Raw genomic sequence first — 6,356 nt, forward strand, 5'->3', positions numbered from 1 at the left:
CAAGGGAATACAAATTAAAAGTGTACAGACGAAAACTGAACTGGAAGCCACAAGAAGCCAGACTCTGCATGCAGTGCAACACTAGAAAAAGAAACAGAAATGCATTTCCTCCTATGCTGAGCATATGAGATATAAGAGATGCACATTCCCAAAACTGATGTATTCCAATCATGAAATTGAAAACTAAAATAATTTTTTTCTACCTTTGCTGACCTTTTACTTTTTTTTAATTGTGCTGCTTTCCTCTTCATTTCTTCTCTCCTTCCCTTCATGTCTCTGACATTGATTTTCCCTTTCATCTCTTTTCTGCTCTCACTCATAGTGTGATTTCACACCCCCTTCTCTCTCACCTTCCAGTTCTCAATCTCTCCATTTTCACCTCTCGCCTACAAATCTGCTTTCCATTTTCTACTCTTACCCCCATCGCAGCCCATCTGTCCTCCTTCTCACCCTCTCTCCAGCCCTCCTAGTCCCCCACCCCCCCAGCACTGTCTCACTCCTTCCCCAGCCTGTTTCCTCTGACTTTCACCCAATCCCTAATCCTCCATTTCCACTGCCTTTACTAGGGATGTGCTGCCGTTTTTCAGTTCATTTCGATTAGTGCACATCTAATTTTCTAGTGCAAGCTAATTTTTGAGTGTGCACTACAAAAACAGAAACAATGACATGGAAAAATCCCCCAAACAAAAAAAATTGAGATTTTGTTGGCTGGCGGCTGCACACTCCTACTCTGCACTCACCAGCTCGTTAGCTTGCAACTATTTCCCTATGCTTGGCTTCACCTCACCAGCCCCATATCCTTTCCTGTCACTCATCCCTCACCCATCCAACATACTCTTACTCCCCGCCATTCCAATCACCATGTTGCTGCTGTCTCCCCTCCCCAGCTTAGTCTTAGGGTCCCCAATCCCTACCTTCTTTCTCAACACAGTCTCCAAGTTCTTGCCCTCTTTCCTCTCTCCTCATGACGGCTCTCCCACCCTTTCCCCCAATCCCAGAGTTCCCTGTTGTCTCCCCTATCTGCTCCCCACTTCCCGAGTCTTGTGCTTGTTGCTGCTCCCTCCCCTCCATGCCTCTGTGGCTCGTCTTGCCGCCGGCGCCTCTCCTCTCCCTCCCGCGGGTTCATGAATCTCGCTGGCAGCCAGGGAGACAGCCGGTTCAAGTGTGTGAGACCGGGGCATGGAGGAGGGAGGGGGGAAGTGGAAAGCGGAGAGCGCAGCTGCGGGGCTTGCACCCCTGTTGGTTGACAGTGAGACTGTCCCGGTCGGTGGAGCCTCCTCGCCCGCCTGCAGTCACTCGGGGAAGGGAGGGAGCTGGACTTGCAATCTGATCTATAAGGAAGGGAGGGAGGCGGGCTGGTTGTTTCAGATTAGTCCCATCTTAAGGGTGAAGAACCGAGGGCTAGATGGATGCAGCCGAGGGCTGGCCCCGAGGAGTGGCTGAGTGCCCGTCCGGTTGCGGGGAGAACGCTGGCGGCACTGCAGTGACTCTTCTTTGGCCGCTGGGACCTTCTTTATGCTGGCAGTTTACCTGAGGCGGTTGTGGCAGGAAGATGTTAAGCGCCAAACACGCTTAAAGGCTCTTCTCCCCGAACACAAGGATACCATACCAAATCTAATAGAAAAAAATATCAATTTTTTATTTCTTATCAATAAGCAATGCAGGTACCCTTGGGAGGTACAGAGTCACAGCAGTTCTCTCTGTCTAGATGCCTAGGAGAAGCACCAATCTGTCTCTCTCTTTGTATGTCAGTGAGTGCTGCTTTTTATAGGTAAAACATACAATAATCCCTAAGTTGCATGAACCTATGGGAGTATCATGTACACAGTTTCTCATGTTAAAACAAGATGAATAAAACCTAAGTTATCCTGATCCCCCTCCCAAATTGAGGCCCTCTTGCCTGATGTTTACATTAATCTTCTTTTAGTCCCTTGCCCTGTCAGTTTTTCACCCTCAGGGAAGTTTCCAAGACTCTGGTTTCGCTGGTGCTACCGTAGTTAAAACTTTAGCCTGTGAGATTCTGACCTTTTCCTTCTGCTTTTCTGTGACCCCATGACCCTCCATTATAAGTTTTTGACATCTCCTGCTGCTATCCAAATGTCTCCTGTAATTTCTCCAAATTAGAGTCAATAGGGCATTTAAGGTTCCCATGGCCAGAACTGCAAGCAGGCCAAGGCAGCAGAGGATTCTGGGTGAGTCATTGTCTCCTTGTTGGTCTCAGACTCAGGCACACATCATTTCCCTCTTGTGCCACTTTCAAAAGGCAAGAGTGGCACACCAAAGCACCAGAGAGGGTAACAGGTCAGTGAGGATAGTCCATGGCAAGTAGGCCTAAAAGTGTAGCCTAGCAACTAACCCTTGGTTTGTATTGGGGGTGTACAGGGTAGTGCATGTATCCCTCTAGATCCCTATTAATGTAAGTGATACTCATAGATAGACACACATTCTCTAGTTAACAAATAATAGCATTGTGACTAAATTCCACTAAATGTCCATTAGCTCTATTGTTGAGCTGCAAGTATGGTTGCATTATAAAGAAGAGAAAACATATAATAGCAGACCACATATAGTATCTTTCAGAGTCAAGTAATCATATAATAATTCAAGTAATCATATAATAATGTTGTACCAAGTATAAAGATAGGAAAAAGAAAGAAACCAGTATGGAAAGTATTATCTTTCTCATATAATATCATTTATACTGGGTGAGTCTCTGCAAGGAGCACAGTCTCATAATGAGAGGCAGAGACAGGAGTGGAAAGGTATAAAACAGAAGAGGAAGAAGTGTGAATATATGATAAAAGAGAAAAAGAGCACTGAAAACAACAACAACCAAAGATTAGAATTGCAAAAATAGCAAACAGGGATATAAGCAATGTACATAATCAGAAGAGTGAAGGAAGCCAGGAAAATAAAGAGGAAAACCAAGAGTCAGCAGAAGAATTCACACTGTCTTGTGCATACATAATATGTGACAGGGTACAAAGGTGTTGAAAAACATAAGACATATTCTGTTTACCTATATCTACCTATGACCAGAAGTGCCACCCTACCAGGAAACATAGACGCAGGCTGCAAAAGAAGAAATAAGAGAAAAAAAAACTAATGCAGAGGCACCAGCAGTAGGGCAAGCAAGAGAATGATAAAAACAGGAAGCATTCAGTAGTTGCAATTAGCTGCATTCCTTACAGCAAACAGAACAGCTCGTATTTGACGTATGCTGGCGTGCAGTCCAGCAGGCAATATTATACATCCCTCTTGAACCTTGAATCACCACTGAGACAACAAAGTTCACAACAGGGAAGGGACAGGTGGGCAGAGAATCAAGAACTCTCGGGAACATTGGATCCACACCAAGACATATCACACTGTAAAATTGCAAGCAGTGGGACAGGGTGATAGGTTAGTGTGATCAGACCAACTTTCATAGATAAAGGTACAGGAGAACACATCAAATAATCAATTAGCTGACTCAGCAAGTAAATGCATATATGTATTAGAAGTTATAGGACTGGGAAATGCTACAAAACGCTTGGAATGTAGAGACTAATAAAAACTGCATTAATTCCGACTGTATCATTAACTTGAAAATCTAAATAGTGGCATCTGCAAATAAGTACATAACGAGATAGTGACTAGGTATATCATAAACATATTTTTGTTATGACAATCAGTTATCACATGTCATATAGAAACATAGAAATGACGGCAGAAGAAGACTAAACAGCCCATCCAGTCTGCCCAGCAAGCTTTCGCACTTTTTGTTTTTCTCACATACTTATCTGTTTCTCTTGGCTCTTAGTAACCTTTTTTATTCTATTTCCCTTCCACCCCCGCCATTAATGTAGGAGCAGTGTTGGAACTGCATCTAAGTGTAATAGCTTAGTTAGGGGTATTAACCACCGCAATAAGCAAACTACACCCATGCTTATCTGTTTATCCAGACCATGTAATAAAGGTACATTGAGGATGCAATCAGTTATAGGGCCTCTGTTGCATCCGGTCTCAGATAGCTTCAACCTCTGTGCCTCTCCTTTCTTCCTTCTCTCTCCTCAAGCCTTGGGAAGTTGGCTGCCACCGCGTCTTCATGCCGCTCTCCCCGGCATCCCCGGATTGGCAACGGCGGTCACCATGTTTTTCCTGAGGGCCTCCTAGGGTGCGCGCTCGCACGCCACCCACGTCTTTATCTACGTCATGGTGGGAACCTCGGGGGCGTCCCCTCCGATTTTAGCCTGCCCTTCATTTGCTAACAAACCGACGGGCTGATACAGTAAAAATCACGGGAGAGCAGGCGAGCGCACAGGCCACTCTCCTGTGTGCACGATTCAGTAAGTTAATTTATTTAAATTAGGGCCCGCGGTAAAAAGAGACGCTAGGGACACTAGCGCATCCCTAGTGCCTCTTTTTGGACAGGAACGGCGGCTGTCAGCGAGTTTGACAGCTGACGTTCAATTTTGCCGGCGTCAGTTCTCAAACCCGCTGACAGCCACGGGTTCGGAAACCGGACGCCGGCAAAATTGAGCGTCCGGTTTTCGAGCCGTGGGCCCATTTTAAATTTTTTTTTTTTTTAAATTTTTAACTTTTTTTTAACTTTTGGGACCTCTGACTTAATATCGCCATGATATTAAGTCGGAGGGTGCACAGAAAAACAGTTCCTCGCGGGGCTCCTCCCCATGGGAGTGGCCATCACTGCAGTACCCAAGAATCCACTCCAACACCTCACAACCATAACAGACCACGAGGTATCTCCTGGGTCGGCCTGGGCGGAAAATCTCCTGGCCGATCTTTACCTGGAATCCGCCCCTGGTTCTGCTTTAGGGATCGATTTATTTATTTATTTAAACGATTTTTATATACCGTCATTCGTAATTACATCATAACGGTGTACAAAGAATCTTAAGACATTAAAATAAAACAGTAAAAGAACAACAATGAAATACAATAGTAAAGGATAAAACAGTTAAAAAAATTCAGATATACAGTGCAATCAGCAGAGGTAACTATTACTCAATTTGGGACTAAGCTTGTAATCTATCTGAGAAGGCTTGCTCGAAGAACCAAGTTTTCAACCCTTTCTTGAATTTTATTGACTCTGTTTCGAGTCTTAACTCAGCTGGCAAGGTGTTCCACATACTAGTACTATGTGTTAGTTCTGTTCTCTCTCCTTGTGCTGATTCTTCACGGAGCAGATACTGCTTGCTGACCGCCTCAAGTTTCACACAAAATGAAAAGCCCCATGTACTAAATAAAATCCTGTTTCCGATTTCTTTTGCATCTTGTCCTTGAGTAGGTTGGAACAACTCACTATGTAACAATTTCATATTGTGAATTTAATCTTTGGAAAAGTGGGGATTTACAATCTTGCATATATACTTTGATCCACCTATTGTTTTGTTAACTTTATTACCTGGAAACGTTTGAGTTCTGCTTTCCTATCTTCTTCCCCCCCCCCCCCCCCCCCCCCCCGCCTGAGTGTTCTTGCCTGTCTCTCCCTAATGCACTGCTCTCACCTCTCCCCAGTCCCCATCATTGCTCTCTCAGCTTCTTCCCTTCAGCCTTGGCTGCGCCTCTTTCCAGCTGGGGACTCTGACCCAGAGGTCGATGCAATAAAGTGCACCCAGACTAGCGCACAGGTTATCGAGTGGTTAGACGTGCGTCCATAACCCCTGCTGCAATAAGAGGATCAATGCTTCCAAAACACGCATCCAAACAAACGCGCAGCTAATAGCGCTCATCACGGCGTAAATGCCATGTAGATGAGGCTATCAGCTATTACCCTGCCAAAAATCGCCGTGCACCCAAGGCGTACTTGTTAACCCGTCAAATTTTACGCCGGCCAGGAGCAGGCGTAAAGTCTTTCTGCGCATCAAAGGGGTCTACCTAGAAACAAAAATATTGCTTTTCCGTGGTTCCTCCTACCTAGGATTGTCGCGATACAAGTAGGAGGAATCACAGAAAGGAACATCCTGGAAAAAAAAAAAAAAGGCTCAAGGGAAAAAAAGAATTTCTGGGTGCACAATACACAAGCACAATACATTCGCTCCAGGCCATGTATATTGTGCCAGTAAATTCGCTGCCACAGGATAAAATGGACGCTCGTAAATTGAGTGTCCGTTTTGGTAACCCGTACACAGCCACACGTCCTGGGTGCTTGATGCCAAAGATGCGCTAGGGACGCACAAATTATCCCTAGCGCAGCTCATTTACAGACTGCATTGGGCGACCAGGAGAGGTGGATGTGTGCGCATTAAAATAACGGGCGCTCAATTTGGACGCTCGTTTTTTGACTTTATTGCATCGGCCTGCTAGTGTTCTCTCCTCCTCCCACCCATTGCTCTCACCCTTCCTCCCCATTC

The sequence above is a fragment of the Rhinatrema bivittatum genome, chromosome 12 (assembly GCF_901001135.1).
Source record: "Rhinatrema bivittatum chromosome 12, aRhiBiv1.1, whole genome shotgun sequence".
NCBI classification, from domain to species: domain Eukaryota; kingdom Metazoa; phylum Chordata; class Amphibia; order Gymnophiona; family Rhinatrematidae; genus Rhinatrema; species Rhinatrema bivittatum.